The sequence below is a fragment of the Enoplosus armatus genome, chromosome 2, assembly GCF_043641665.1.
Source record: "Enoplosus armatus isolate fEnoArm2 chromosome 2, fEnoArm2.hap1, whole genome shotgun sequence".
NCBI classification, from domain to species: domain Eukaryota; kingdom Metazoa; phylum Chordata; class Actinopteri; order Centrarchiformes; family Enoplosidae; genus Enoplosus; species Enoplosus armatus.
Genome location: NC_092181.1, coordinates 12,800,547 through 12,817,474, shown reverse-complemented (window position 1 = coordinate 12,817,474; position 16,928 = coordinate 12,800,547). Strand labels below are relative to the sequence as shown.

Sequence of the window (16,928 nt, the reverse complement as noted above, 5' to 3'; positions counted from 1 at the left end):
AAATAAGGTATTTCACAAATGCAATGTTTCTAGCGATGCTTGCAGCCGAACAAGGTACTTGGTACTTGGGTTTTCTTCTCCTCCCTGCCTTCAGTCTGTCTAAGCATATGTTCAAAAGCTGTCTAGTCACTCCCTAGGGGGTTGTGCTTTGGTAAAAGAAGGTATCATGTCTGTTCTTCCACTCACACACCGTTACTGACAGCTCTTGAACGCTGTCTTTGAAAGCGCTGTTAATTTTTTAAAAACATGGTTCCCATGAGGTGGAACCCCTGAATTTCTGCCCTGGTGCAGTTCAGTTGCATATTTCTCTTTCCTTTCTCTGTTAGTGTCCTCTATTTGTCCTCTTTTTTTTTCTCTCTCTCTCTCTTTTTTTCAACCGGAGATGACATTTCCACCAGCCCTTTGGTGGCTCCCTCTAAAGAGGAAGAGATCATTAAGTTTTATGCCTGCTGCAGTCTGGATGAGATGGATGGAGGGTCCAGACAGAAGACGACAGCACAAGGAGTTGACAGACAGTCACATGGATACAGGATTAACATATGCACAATTTAATATCATCTAAAAAAAAAATTATGGAGTAGTTTTATGAGTATGGTCTGGTGAAGAATGAGCTTGAGTCTCAAATGAGAAATATAACGTGCCATCTAGGGACATTAAAACACATCACTTCCATTTCCAGTGCTATTCTAATCGCTTATTTTCCTGATAATGACTAATGGCACTAATACATTTAGTGGAACACAGTATGAGACAATAATGGCTTACCCCCAACTGTGACACAATCTGTTATGCAGAGCATATAGATGGCTTAAACCTGCAGTGCGTTTGAGTGCAGTGCAGGTGTGACCGGGTGTACAGAGACGAAGGAGTAAAACCTGTAGTATGTGTATATGTATACATTTATTTATATGTATAGATTATTTATTAAGATTATTCAGAAAATAAGACATCTGCCATAAAAAATGATAGCTGGGTAGAAAATAAAACTCCTCTATGTCACGTCAGTAAGTCATTTGAACATTTTTTAAGTTAGCATTTTTGATAGAAAGGCTTCCAGACTGAACAACATTTGCAAAAAAGCCCTTATGCTGAACTACACTTGGGGAAGCAGAAGACAAAATAATGTAGTATGGCAATCACCTTTGGGTATGCATGTCTTCAAAGAAACACAAGACAAGACTTTGGATCATCTGAGCCCTAATTACCGGTGCTTTGGTCAAAGAAGTGTTCATGTCACGGACTACAGTCAAAATAATGACAGCGTAGGCCAAACAGCAGCCACAAGTTTAAACCAAAGAGGAATATGATACTATAGTTTGGCAGCACTTACAGTCGTGATTTACTGTGCTAGCTGAAACTTTTCCTTTTCCCTTCAAAGTCCCTTTCCAAGAGGTGTTAATGTTATTTTGTCTGCACCCTGTAACAGTCTGATATTGAGCCAACCACAATTCTGAATTCTTAAATCTCTATGAAAGCATTTGCCAGTTTTTGCCTGGTGTGGTGACTTCAATGCCAAGTGCATGCGTGTTTCTAAAAAGGAGCACAGGCCTTGTGCTTAATGCCACACTGCGTTCTGTTTGAGGGAGATAACATGATAGTGTGTTTTCAGTAGGTAGTGACAGAGTGAGGTCGACAGAAGGGAGCTGGGAGGACAGAGTGAGGTTCTCACTGGACTGTCATCCACATCCAAGAGGAAATCCCTCTCACTCAATCCCTCATCCGTACTTTGAAACCGAAAGAACATGGCGATTAAAAATCCTGACGTGTTTCTCCATAATAACAACTCCCTGCCGCGTAAGACGGCGAGGTTCGGTGCGGCCAATGACGGCTGACAAAAACAGACATCTGCACTGCAGAGAAGAAGAATGCCACTGGCCCACTTCATCTTTCCGCCTTGTCACTTGTGTCGGCCCACTGAGAATGCGACCCCTGGCCTAACGTGGAGGAAAGCAGATGGTGTAGCTCGGTGTTGAAATACAGCTCTCCACACGGAAACTTCTGGTAGTGTAGATAACGACCTGTCCCAAAACACCTCAAAAAGATTGAAAGGGTGAGAAGAGACGGACAGAGAGACTTGTAGATGGAGGGTCATTGAGGTAAAGGGCACGACCAGGGAGAGATGAGATGCGAGATAAATGCTACAATAACAGCGACGGGCTAAAAAACACAACAAGAGTGAGCGTGGTTTGGATCGATAGCTGTAAGCAGAGACTGAGAAAATGAGAAAGCAAAGCCCAACACAGCAGGGCAGCCATTGTAGTGCTGAGTGCAACTGTGAGAGTCTGCTGTTCTGGGCAGCTCTCAGTGCTGTAGGCTGACTGACCACAGTCGTAACTCAAAGCGCAAACATTTCTGAGAAACATGGAAGGGGAACGAGGAGGGTCCAGCCGCAGACCCATCCACAGCTGCAGTAGAGGAACTGGTACAGGGTAAAGGACAAACAGAGCCCATGCTGCTGCTGTAAATCACAACCACCAAGTATGAAGTGGGAGAGGGGCTGGCTGGTTGGAATATTTCAGTGCTGGATGCTGCTTAATGAGAGGAAATGAGAGGCGTCTCACTGTTCAGAGCAGGCTTCTGCACTTGAAGATGGTTCTTTTTTTTTTTCTGAGTCGCACCAGTAAGTTGTCCATAAAATGTACCGCTAATTAGGTCTCTTCATCAGTTCACTTTACAACCGAGTGTGTGAATCCAACTGTAGAAACAGAGGAAGAAATTCAAGAGATACAAGAATGAGGACCAAACCAAATAGTGACAATTAAGAACTTTCATTCTATAACATAGCAAGTTCTCAAGTGCAAGCTGGACATTTTTCCTAATGTAAATAACCATGTGGTGTTTGTGTAAGAAAGAGACCAAATTCTGTAAATTCCTATTATTATCCAAGAATCAAAAACAATGTGATGGATGACCCATAATGCCTTGAGGCATAATACTGCCACAGCGCAGTAGAGGAGATCACCACAGACCTTCACCTCTCGAGTGCTGGCAGGCCCACAGCCTGTCACCTCTGACAGGACGTGACATGTCTGACTTCCTCCCCTCTGTGACATACATACAGAACAGAAAACATCCTCCCTCTGTGGGCACACAGTACAAGAGAGTCGTTGGAAATGTGTGTCCTTGTGACTAACTATTGTATTTTTACAAAAAGACTGCTCATCCTTTGTACTCCATTGTGCTGATGAGGGAAACCAAAAAGAGCAACATAACATAAGAACTACATTCTTCACTTGCTGATTGAACAGGAAAAGAAGACAAGACGATACGAGATTCTAAACACATGGATGCAATTAGCTAGAGGACTATGAAGACATACTGTAATGTGGGAAAGAATATTTTCAGACAAACAGTCTGGTTGTTTACTGTAAAACAAGTTCACGCCTCTCCTCCGCTCAGCTCTGCAGCCTTCAGGGCAAATTCTTCTGGTCAAAAACGTGGGTCAAAAGTGCACTGAACTTTCCAACAATAGGTTAATTCTAAACAGGGGAGGATTTCCCTTTCAAGAATCAGGTTTGAAATCTTTGCACCTGCAGCATTTGAGATTTCTTGAAAATGATCTCACTGAGGGGACAACAGAGGACTGATCATGATATCAGGTGTTTAACAGCAAGACAAAGAAAAACTTGTGTGTGAATTTATTTCATGCCGCTGGTCCCAAACAATCCTAATCAAGTGTTTATCTGTGGTTGATTGAATTACTTATTATCAGCGAGCTAATGTGATTAGCAACACGCAAACAATGGCTGAGTGGCTTTAACCGCCGCCTATTGTGAAGCATATTGCAATAATGCTTTATGTGAATCAGATATGAGGCAGTATTAGGAATTTGTGGTATCAAATGTATTATGTGCTAAGCTCCAGCACACTGACACTGCAGGCTGACTAGTGTGGGAAAATAAATCCAAATTAATTTCTTAATTTAATACTGCTCTGTTAGTACTGTTACAGTGACTCCTAAGTGCATTTTATTCATGCAGTGTGGAAGGTCAAATGCATCAATTTTCTTAATGTCAAATATGAAGATACAATATGGCTGGTGAGCTTTAGTAGTCTTTTTTATGTTACTTTAGCTAAGACTTGACTGAGATTTCTGGATGCAGCATCCAACAAAGCAACTATTCAGCAATGGTACTGCAAACTGGGTAAAAGTAGACCATGTGACGCACTGAAAACAGGGAAGATTTCAAAAGTCTTTCTGGCCTCCGGGGCACAATATTACAGCTAACCACAACCTCATTTTCTTCCCACCAGAAGCAACTGACGAGAGTTCGAAGAAGAGAGGAGTTCTTACTATTCCCTGTGGAAGTACCGAACTCAAACTGAAAATATGACCTGTTCGACTCTTCAACTCTCCTTGAACTTGGCAACAAACTCTCTGGAGAGCGGACACAAGGGATTGTCAAAATTAAATCACGTCAAAACAGCTTGGCTCCATCAGTGCCTGGCTAATCCACTGCACTGGATCAAAGTCAGGCTGGAAACTCTGTCTGATGTGACGAGAGCTGAGGCTAAAGGAGAAAACATGACTGGAGAGAGCCCTGGAGACCGGAGACCTTAAAGAGTGATAGGGGCTATCCTGATTGGCCAACACTCTGTCCCATTATGGCAGATTGATTATCCATGCATGCTCCAGAGCTGAAGACACAATGGGAGGGAAAAGGAGAAAGAAACTGAGAGGGGAGGAGAAGAGTGTGAGGAGGGGCAGGGGGGTAGTGCTGACCCCCCAAACTCTCCCCAATGGCTGAACAATGGGCAGGGATTGAGAGAAAAAAATAAGAAAGTACAAGGCCTGCACGCTAAATTAGGGGTTTTCAACAGATCTCCTGCCAAAAACACACTTTCCACCTCTCAGCCTGAAAACTTAATTTTCTACATAGCACACACGAGACACCTGGGAAACTAACTTTGACAACAACAGCCTCAGAGCACCAATACAGCTCTCCCCCTTCTGCCCCCCCCCCTCCCCCTTATCTCCTTTCTCCAAAATCATTTACAGCTCTCCTTGCAAGGCAGAAAAGCACACGGCAAACATAAAAACCAACAACTTACCCAACCCTTTCCTCTCCTGCTCTTCACTCTCTTCCTTTCCTACTCTCTTCCTCTCTCAATCACAGCTCCAGCTGGTGAGGCTGGACTGCTGCTGCTCCCCTGGCCACGCCCACAGCTCGGTCATGTGACCTCCATCCCAAGTGGCTAGGAAGGCATTCGGCAGCCACACCCCTCATTCAGAGAAAGTGAATGGAGAACATTGTGGATACAGCAGGCTATCTCAAACCACATGCGATTAAGTAAACCCACTAGAGAAAAGCTGTGTGTGTATGTGCAGTTTAATCAAAATGAAAGACAGTAGAAAAGTGTGTGTTATTTTATGGCAAAATACAGGAACATTTATTTTCATTATTTTCTGTGTTTCAGTGTGTGCCTGTGTGTTTGCACAAGACAAGTGGCAATATCCTTCTTACTTCCCTGTCCTTGTGCGTGTCCATCTGCTCTCTCCCTCCCACTGCTTTGTTTCACTTAGGAGGGTATTAGATTGTGTGTGTGTGTGTGTGTGTGTGTGTTGGTCATCTCCCTCCTTCAGTCCTCCAGGGCTCTCTCTCTCTCTCTCTCTCACACACACACAAACACAAGTCTCCATCCCTCAAAACTGTGGTTGACACATGACTAAAGCCATGACTAAAACAGAACATTTCTAAGTTTAGGAAAGAAAAAAAAAACATCTTTAAAGGTATAGTTTGACATTTTTTGAAATACAGCTATTTGTTTTCTTGCTGAGAGTTAGATCAGACGATTGATACTATCCTAACATTGTGCTAAATATGAAGCTAGAGCCAGCAGGCGATTAACTTAGCTTAGCATAAAGACTGGCACATACATGACTGAAAATGGGTGGTTTTACAGTGGGTTATGTGCTGGACTATTTCTCTGCCGGATGTAGTGACTTCCTGGAGTCTCTGCTTGTTGCCTGGCAACCTCACGTTGACGAAAAGACTCCAGGGATTTTACCTGTGGAGAGACCCAGGCTAGCTGTTTCCCCTTGTTTCCATTCTTTATGCTAAGCTAAGCTCCAGGCAGTAGCTTCACATTTAAGGGACAAACATGAGAGTAGTATCAATCTTCTCATCTAACTCTCACCAAATAACAATCATATTATGATATGCTCATATAATGATAATATGAGCATATTGCCCAAGATGCCATCTACTCCTTTTATAGAGAAGAGTTTCTGACTGTGCTGCTGTTGTGCTTTCTCTATTTTTATTTTGCCGTGGTGACCTGCAACCACTCAGCTTGCAGAAATATGAGATACGTGTACCAACAACTTGAGTGAATCAAGCTGCACTGAAGTCAATATTGGCTGCAAAACAGATGAAATTGGTTCCAAAACCCAAATGTTCTCTGGAAATCTGCATTGCTCTGGTGTGCTTCCTGTGTCCCAGCTCACCCACAACAGAGAGATTCACATTTATCACAGCCAACCCGCTAACTGCAAAATACTAATGTAGTCGACATGTTTTCTAAGAATAGTTTTTATGATTATAGAAAGATTCTGGTTATAAAATGGATTCGATCTCGACTGACTGGAAGGAGTGAGTGATTAATTTGTTCCTTTGTTGATATGGCTCAACTTTTCTTTTCCATTAGCATACAGACTAAAGGCCTGAGAGAGGTTTTCATTACATTCAGCAGAAAATGCTTCCTTCCTGTCAAAGCTGGAGCTGAATCACTCTTGGCTGCGGTTATGTTGTGAATGTAAATGTACAGAAGCATGTTTGCATCTATCTTTGTGTTTATATCAGGTAATCTGTGCTGCACACTAATGGAACATATTCATTATTGTTGTCCGGTCTTATAAGTCTCAGTGCTTTTGAAAAATCATGCAGTTGATGTAATTTAACACTGAATAATTTCACATTTAGATTGATTTTACACAATTGACAAGTGACATAACTTGCTCTGCGAGACAATCATTTATCTTGTGGACTGTGAATGAACAGCAATGTGTATGTACAACCTCTTCACATCATAGTTTAAACATTTTGATGGGGTTTGGTTCAGTTTCAACTATCACTGCTTGTCAATACTTTACAAGCTATTGATAGATTCACTGCAGAAATTCAATTAAGTCTAGCAATGGACTTTTTTTCTTGAGATCAGGATCCTAAATCTGCCACCGGCCTATCTCCAGTGTGGAAACAGGACAAGAAGTAAATGTTTTTACTGTCCAGCAAGCCTGAACAACTGACTTTTTGGGGGTTCTGGGTAAAAACTCTGACACATTCCCGCCGTATATCTCTTTTCAGCAAAGAAAACATTTTCCATATAGCTCTCACTAAACAATAAACAATGTTGTCAGTGAAACCCATGACCCACTAGTGTCTAAAGTTGCCATTTCCTCTTGTGGGAACCAAAGATCAAAGGAGAGGTCTGCTGTATGTTAGGAGTGTTATTTTATTAGTCGTCCTGAGAGCCTAAAAAGCAGCTTTGAGCTAAAAATTTATGGCGAATAAATTCAATTAGAGTCTAAGCTTGGTGATTAACTGTGTACGGCAGGGGACACGCAATATGTGTGTTTGTGTGTATGCATGTAATTCTCATTGCGTGTTTACATTATGCATAGTCAGAACAGGCACTTCTTCACTAACAGATTTCAGAAAACAGAAAATCGTTGTACGAGTGAGACACCCCATTGAAATGTCCACATTTTAATTACAGAACCCAACCAGGAGTCAGATTTTCTTGCAGTGAAATCATGTGCTTCCTGCTGCTCTGAAAAGCTCAAATTAAGGGATTTTTGTTGCATTTCATTATTTTTTCTTTTGAAACACAGCGGCCACTTCGCCTCGAACCACTCAAACATGCGGTGCCATCGAATCATGTGGGCTGGAGAGGTAACTGAAGACTAATATGCGGTGATGACTGGCATGCCGTGAGCCCTGTTGGGGAGCTCTGTGATTGGCCCGGAGGTCAGGGCTGATTGCTGAAGGCCACCAAATCAGGGCAGAGCACATATGGAGCTGATTAAAAGAGCCACCTCCATGACTCAGCAGACCAAGTGACTCAGTGACACATCCTCCACAAGAGAGGAGGGGGTGGAGGGCTGAAGGAAGGGCAGTAAGGGACAAGAAGGAAGGGATTAAGGGAAAGAGGAGGCAAAGGAACGTAGAGATGAAGTAGGAGGAGGAGGAGGAGGAGGAGGAGGGGGTGAGGGTGGTTGGAAGAGTAAGAAGAACATCTGGCTTGGCCGGGATATCTACAGGGAAGATAGCTGTGTCTGTTGGAGACTTCCTGTTGTGTTTTTTGCTGTGGTTGCTCTGCTCCCCTGTGGTGCAAATGGAGACAGCATGTGTGTGATGAGTGAGGGTGGTTTATCTCAACACCCTGAAGAGGCCTCAAAGACTCCCCCTCCCCCCTCAGACTGAACTCACTGAACATATATTAACAGTACAGATGGATTAATCTGTGTATATATCTTGAGCTACTTCACACGTTGACAGTAAAATACTTCACTCCTCCAGGTTTACTCCTCAGACCCCAGCTGGCACATTGTACCTCAAGGTTACAATAACTCAGGCCTGTGTTTGCTTTTTCAGCAGCTTTTTACTGTACTAACAGAGTAAAAACTCTGTGCTGTTTTTATAAGGACGACCGCAAAGACGATAAACTGGCCAGATTTTGTGGTCCGAGCATTTATTTATGGGGAAGTGTTTGCCTACGGTGTCTTTTGGTCTGTTTTAAGCCAGCAAAGCTTTCCCAGCTGGACTGCTTAATACTGAGAGCTATAGCATCAAGGACTTAGAAAGACAGAGAATACGAGTAGCCATTAACACTTTCAGCTACAATAAAAGCATTGGTTCTTTAAAATCTGTGCACAGCAACACTCAGGCGAGAACTTGTTTCTTCAACACAGAAGAATGCAACAAGGATTTTAAGAGGAAGTGTAGAATAGTGTCCCCGTAAGCAGATTTGTTTCAACTAAACAAAGATGTTTGCAAAAATGTTCAATCAGCAGATTGGGACGTCTCTGTGAATCAATTTCCCACATCCCCATCTGAAGAAGATACATCATGCCTCGACGTGATTGGCCTTAATGGAAACCAGTTGCCTCTGTTGATAGTCTAAAACACTCAAGCTCTCCCACAGACACAAAAGACAACCAAACAAATACTCACAAAGGGTTTCCATCTCGTGGTTGTTGTATATCTCATTGCAAATAGAAGTCATCTCTCCTGTGAGCCCTTATCTGTCTCTTCCCTCTCTTAGTTAGTCGCTAAACTAACTAACGACGCCTCCCGATGCACACACACCAACATGTACTCTCTATTTCTGATGCTGTGGAGTCAAAGCCCTATGAACAATAAACACAGTGACTCTGAGGGATTGGCCTTCTGGGGAATCCCTGGCCCCTCGCTGGATCTGCGGGGGCGAGGGACAGGGATGACTCAACTCCAAAAACGAAGAGAAGGCAGAAGGAGCTCTGTGATTAAACTCTTTGTGCGGTCGCTGCATGTCTTCCAGAAAAATCTAGGCCAGTTATGATGCTAATTATCTATAATAGAAACCTTTCATGCGCAGAGAGAGAGAGAATTTCTGCTTTTAGTGATCATGAACCATCATCTTCTTGAATTGGTGTTACATTCAAAGAACAAGACGTACTTCAGTCTTCCACCAAATATTGAATTTTAGTTTGCCAGTGCGTAACGCAGAGTGACTCATCCGAGGCAACTCTCCCTTTCCCCCCAAAACCTCAGTTGTAAGTATGCTTCCTCCATCTGCCTCCTCCTCTGAGTGATGTTGATGTCTGCAGTCTGCTGTGTAGCATCACAAAGCACTTCACGCCATCAAAGCCGGAGGTGAAAGTTCGCCCCAAGCTCCTCCTGGCTCCATTGCCAAGGGTTTTCTCAACAGATGATGGTGTTCTGCGAGGAAGCTAATTGCCCGTAAACCACAAAGCTGCAGTTAAATTCTCTAAATCCCTAAATTATCACTGAAAACCTCAGTTATGCAATAAGATCCAGTCTCAGATCAGGGCTGTTTTTGCCTGCTTTTAAAGTCTCTGCCAACTTCACTTGAGTATCCTTAATGATTCAATGAAAGCTGCCGGTACATCCCCAGCTGAGGGAGCAATCAGTGAACTAAGCAGCACGTCTGCATAAGCCTCACTTGGATAATCTAAAACATTAATCTGTGAGGTGTGAAAGGTGAGGGCACTTAAGCGCAAAAGAGGCAATGAGGATTATTGCCAGAAAACGTATGTATTGCTTCCCCTCTGCCTGCATTGAACTGTCACCCAATGCTATGTTAAACAGTAAATGGCAAGTTTTTTTTTCTTTTGGTTTTATTTTTACACTGTGCTGCATATGTGCTGAGAGCTAACTGAAATAGAGATGAGAGTTTTCACAGTTCAATTTCACATCTACAGCGCTGACAGCCTGGAAACAGAGCAAATGGCACTGAAATTACACTTCAGCATCCCTTCCTCAGAGCCCAGTGGACCATGATGTTTTTGCAGAAACTCGGTAACACATGTCCCGCTGGAGTCACTTCAAAACATATTTTAAGACTCATGAATCTGCAGTCTCAGATGACCTGTTGCTGCAGGATTTATTTTTTACCTAAGAAAATAACAGTAGATTTTTACATATGTCTTACAGTCACATAGTACCCATTACTCTGTGCTTTGCATTTCAGCTTTGCAAGATCAAATCTAAGTATCTGTATTGTCTTTAGTTCCATTTGACATAGAAATCTCCGTAAACAATTGATGCAAACCAGCCTCTGTGCATGGTTTATACTGAAAGGGGAACTCAACCAAATTTTCCAATCCACATCAAAGTCTGTTTACAGGTGCTGTGGAGCACAACTGCATATGTGAAAAAAATTGGGTAAAGCTTTTTGTTGCTCCAGAGGGAGCTGCGTGAAATCTGATAAACTGACTTAAGTGATGTCACTTGAGTCAGTGTCGGTTGGGTCTGAAGCTACAAGTTAGAAAATGAAAAAAACATCTGGGAGTGTGGAGTTAGAAATAAGTGGCACCAGGTTTTGACAAGGTAGAAGAGTGCAGAGAATTAAAAAAAGAGGATTTCTCTGGTTCTGCTGAATTGATTTGTGACCTTTTTTTAAACTGTCCATCCATCGTCCATCGAGTCTAACAATGTTACAGAAGCGCCATGCTAAATCAGTGGAGTACTCTTTTAAGCTGCCAAATTAGTTACTGCGAGCATGGAGTAACAACCCGATAACACATTTCTGATCTGTTGCACTGGTCTATGTGCAATTGGGGAAAACACACTGGTAATGATGAAAACAAGGACATAATTGAGATATCATGGCTTTAACCTGACGTCAAATTGCCAAGAGCTGCTATATCATCATAGAGGGGGACACACACTCAACTACGTTAATCAGCTGTTGTTGATGTAACATGAGGAGCAAGACTTTTCACTTTTCCACACATGTTTAACCGGACAGACACACACCCTCGCACAAGAATCCCTCTACCGCCTCATCGACTCATTTCAGCAGATGGCAGGACTGTGGCACAAATGGCCAGCTGTCTGTCCACACACACACACACACACACACAAAACAATTATTGTTTTTCCAGTATGTCCTGTATCAGCCAGCAAGTGGGCCAAACATCATTAGCAGAGAATGTGGAGAATAACTGACCTCATGAACCTTTCCACTTCATTAAAACCACTCTGAGTGAGAGTGTAAATATAAGCGGTTTTGCCGATGATCACATCAAAATGTATACTTTTATTTTTTAAAAATCTTGCATAAGACATTTGCATTGTAGGTCAGTTAAATTATGTATTGAATAAAGTATTTCATCCTTCATTTATCCAGGTCGGCTGTGTTTGATTGTTTCAATGGCTCGTGCTGGCATGGTGTTTTTTCCATTTCAAGGCCCTACATTAGTCTGGCTTCATTTCTTCATTTCCATGGCCAAGATAAGGGACATGATTTTCCCGTCAGTTTCTTGGACAAAGGAACCACTGCAGAGTCTCATATCTGGATAAACAGGAGGGAGGATTCACAAAAAGCCGACCAGTTAAATGAAGATAATGTCAGTTGAGATTAGACATTATCTCAGTTTGCTTCATGAAGCTCTGATGGCCCATATCCTACTATTTCTCTTTTATCTCATGGTGATGGAAAAAGGTTTGTGTGTGTGTGTGTGTGTGTGTGTGTGTGTGTGAGAGTGTATCCAAAGTTAGACTGTCTCGTTAAACTCTCTGTGGAAGACAAAGTGTGATCATTCTTCAAAAAGTCATGTCCCCAGTGTGATGAGAGGAAGTGAGGTGTGTGTGTGTGTGTGTGTGTGTGTGTTTGAACATGTATGTAAAGAAATGCGTTAATGTGTTGACTTCACAGCAGGCAGGAGAAAGTGAATGAAGAGGGGCATTTACTGCAGTTGTGGGATTTGGCAAGAGGACTGAAGAGGACAAAGGTCTTTCTGCAGTGATGGGAAACTTCTTTAACCCTTGACTTCCCCCAGATGCTCAATGTAAACTTCAACTTCCGAAAGCCTTATCTGGGGGAGAGGGAGACTGTGTGTGTGTGTGAGTGAGTGTGTTTGAGTCTATTTATCTGATGCAGAAGGGCTGTCTCTTTCCCATTTCTCTCAGCTCCAACCTCCTCTTCCTCCTCCAATATCCACACACTTCAAAGAGCTGTGAGACATTGTTTGAATGAGTGTCTATCCTTGTGATATATTGAAGTGCTAAAATCTTTAATAAAACATGAATGGAAAAAGGCTGACATCTGTGCGTTGGATGAGTTTCTTCTGACCCTGAAGTTGTTAGAGAGAGGACAGCAGTACTAAAGATAACGTTTTTCATTGAGAGTTACCTTTGCAAATGAAACTGGCGTTAATAAAGAGGAAATACAGCTTTATTTCACCTGCAGGCCAGGTTCAGTCTCTGAACAGATTTCACCTGTCACACACTGCCTCCTGGTGGCTTGTTCAGGAAGCACACCAACAGTGAAAGTCATATTCAAGATAATGAGAAGCGACACTTGTCACTGTTATCACCGTGGGACATTTTTTAACTCAAAAAGACAGACATTACAGTCTGGAGGCTCACAGACTTCAAGTGAGCAAAACTGAACACTATTTGGCAGCTCAGTCAAAGGCACAGTCAGGGACAATCTGTGCCTCAGTGTAAGAACATCATATTGTGATCATCTCAAGACAAAGATAAAAAAGAAAAGTTCCCAGAAGAAAGTGTATTTTCTTCACATTATATCTAGAAAATGTGGTCGTGAATGAACAAATAGATTACAAGTCTATTGATATGACCTCATCTGCTGTGGTTGTCTTCACTGAACAGCAAGAGCTGACTTAAATTAGGCGATGAGGCCAATTTCAATTTATTAACTTTTATTTACTGTTTCCTTTTCAGGATTAACGTCACCTTTTCATCCAATCCACTGGTTTAATTAATCGTACAATGTACAAATGTACAGATGTGGTGCTGATTCTGACTCTGAAGCAGTGATAATATTTGGCAGGGGGGGGGTTCTAGTGGTTTGAAGATCTTTTCACAGCCAAAATGTCCCAATTTCACTTACTGTAACATTCAGTTTATCAAACAGTCATTGAGCAATGGAAGTCCTACATGATCATTGCTGTGTCGCTTGCTTGGAGAGCATTTAGAAAACCAAAAGATATTTAACACAAAGCAACTGAACGATATGGTTGAAATCATTATCACAATATCAATGATGATCTGTTGCGTATTACATGACACCGAACTCTTCATGTGTAAAACAAAAGCTTCAGTGACTCATTTTGTTTGATTTGATTACAGCTTTCTCTGAATCGTGTAGACCAGTAACACGATAAGACTGTATCCTCAGAATATGATTCCACTGAAAGTTGATAAAATGTAATAATTAATTACTTCCAAAACTATAATAGAAAGTGCTGAAAATGTGTAATTCCTCAAAAACACGTGCTAAGATGAATATTTTGTCTGATGTTTATGCACATATCCATTGATGCTCTATTATTGTGTCTCTTAACATTAATGTTTTAACTATGCGAACAAGAGAGAGACAAATGTAAGGTAGGAATACTTAACCCTTGGGATTGTTTTGAACTTCCTTAGACTACATCTTAACAGGTACGAAGACTGCAGAGCCTCAGAGTTCTGCAGCCAGCAACAGTTCCCTATCACTAGCACGTACGCAACATTTCTCGATCCATTTCTTTGCCTCGCTGCCTTTTTTCTGGGTAATTAGCCGACAGGTCATACTGAGTAATGGTCTGGGATCAGTCCAGAGTAATTACGCTGGGAGAGGACTGACCTCGGATATGCCTTCGCCTGAGGGTGCCTGCAATGTGTGTGCATGCTTTAGTAGGTGTGTTGATGAGAGACAACAAAAGTAAGACAAAAAATTGTGAGTGTGTATGTGTGCGCGTGTGTGTGTGTGTGTGTGTGTGTGTGTGTGTGTGTGTGTGCCCCCTTTCCTGACCTATGGACAGGCAGAGACAAATCACCCACCGCTCCTCCACTGGCCCCTCCTCCCCACTTTCAGAAGGTCAATCCAAATAAAAGACAAATGGCTTCACTTGCTCTCTCTTCCATAATGATTACACCTCAATTAGGAAAACAAATGTGCTACAAGATTATCTGTTTATTTAGGCAACATAAGGACAAATTCCAGTTAAGCATAGAGAATCTGCTAGAGTTAAAATTAAGATTTCTGTCGAAATCTTCTTTCTTTAGTTGATCGACCATTGTGAATTGAAAATGAATTGCGAACAATTTTGATAAACGAATGATTTCTTTTTATTGATTATAATTCAAGAGAAAATGCCAAATATTCACTGGTTCCAGCTTCTCAAATGTGAGCACTTGATGTTTTTGTTGTCATATGTGATAGTAAACTGAGTCTTTGGGTTTTGGACTGTTGGTTGGACAAAACAAGACGTTCTCTGACATTTTAGTGACAAAACAATTAATCGAAAAAATAATACACACTGGACATTAATCAATAATGAAAATAATTGTTTGTTGCAGCCCTGTATTAATCCCTGTCAGCGACTAGGTTCCTAAATGTGAGGAAGAAAACAAAAGAAAGTGTCTCCAGGTGAAACAAAGTTTCTCATATGTGAAAGCTGGTCTGAAAAGTGATAAGAAATGTGTTATTTCTGACCACAGGTGGTCTCCGCGTTTCTGTCTAGTGATGTTAGATAGAGCTCTTTCTGCAGTGCTTGATGGATTGATGAACAGCAGGCCTGTCTGTCAAGATAAGGTTCCCCATCTGGCTGAGCACACAGGAGCAGACCAGATACCAATCAGAAAGAGTCTGGTGTCTGTAGCCTGAAGTGAAGCTGATGGTCAGGTTTTTCTTTGTCATTTTCCTACAGCTATCTAACATCACTTTACCCAAGTCATAACATATAGATTCTATATCTGCTTCTTCCAGCACTTGAAGCTATATCACAGTTAAACTGAGTGAAATATTAAAATCTATTTCTATGGCTTCCCATTATACCAAATGGAAAATGGAAATTATACACATTTCTCTGCAATTGAATGCTTTTGGAAGTGCTTGTCTACAGAACATGAGATTGCAAAGATGGATACGCCGACCGCAAAACACAGATATGAGATAAGATATAAGATATTTGTTTAAACAGAGAAAAGCAGCAAATCATCACATTTGAGCAGCGGGAACAAGCACATTTTTGGTGCGTTTGTTGAAAAAAAGACTCAAACGGTTAATTGATTATAAAAATACTATCAACTATAAATATAATACTGTCGATTAATTGACTAATTGTTTCAGCTCTAGTTAGGTGGTTAGTCTGTGTGTTTTTGTGTGACCTCCACTGACTGAGGTCGTCAAGCCACAAAAGATGACGTTTTTGCTTATCAGTGATCTTCCAGCAATTCACTCACTCTGCGTGTCTGTGTGTCCACAACCCTTTTCATGTGGACCTTTTGCATACACACCCCACCCCAGCGTATCTCACTCTGTGTGATGCTCAGATCAAAGTACAGAGGGACATTTGCTAGGAAGCTGACTGACTTAGATCACATGACCCCTGAGAGAGGAAGCACACTGCAGCGAGGTCACACAGCAGGGGAAACAATCACCATGACAGAACACGGAAGGAAGCACAGGATGCTCTGTGTGCTTTTGTGTGTGCGTGTGTGTGTGTGTGTGTGTGTGTGTGTGTGTGTGTGTGTGTGTGTGTGTGTGTGCACAAATGATGTGTGATGTCATTTCCTCCTGGAAAAACTGAATGGACAGGAAAGCAGCTTATCTCATAGGCTCCCAAAAACACAGCTGACAACCATATAAAAAAAAAAAAAGAAAACACTAAATAATATCCGCTTGTAGAGTTGCCAACAGCTATGAGTGCAATTTTTCATATTTACGTTACTGAAGAAAATCTATTAAAAGCACTTACAATTGGAGCAATAGGTGCAAATAATAATTTGGCAAACATATTTTCAGAGAGAACAATGTGTATTCATGCCTTGGATATAACTTGGACCTATGTGGCATGTACATTACAGTAATTTCAAATCTGTGACTGCAGTGCTATTATAAGTGTTGTTGTGGTGTTTTTCCCCCCCCAGCTCTCTTGATAATGTGTTAGAGCAGAGCAGGGTGGAATCAGTCAGAGCCCCTGGGCCCTCCATGCAGGTCACCCTTCATTTAGACCCTTATTAGGGCCTCTCTCTGTGGACAAATAAGTGGCTACCAGCCCCCTAATCTAGGAGAGAATCATGTAAAACCTTCAGCACAGACACAGACTAGACATTTATAGTCACATCAAGTAGAAACATTATGAGTACAACAACGAACAAAATAATGTGACACTGTGAATGGAATTGCTTATAGTGAGGAACCTACTGTACACAAAATTATCACCTGAATCTGCAGCTCTCCTCTGT

At 41.9% G+C, this 16,928-nt stretch overlaps 1 protein-coding gene across 2 annotated transcripts in view; it reads right to left on the bottom strand.

The window, feature by feature from the left end:
* Positions 1-16,928, bottom strand: part of septin9b (septin 9b) — a 50,619-nt gene that overhangs the window by 23,220 nt on the left and 10,471 nt on the right. The window contains exon 1 of one of the 2 annotated variants that reach the window (XM_070926130.1): positions 5,053-5,086. The exons of the other annotated variant lie outside the window; for it this stretch is intronic. The gene's annotated coding sequence lies outside the window, so the exon portion shown is untranslated. Of the gene's footprint in view, positions 1-5,052; positions 5,087-16,928 lie in introns of those variants that run through there. 2 annotated transcript variants of the gene reach the window in all.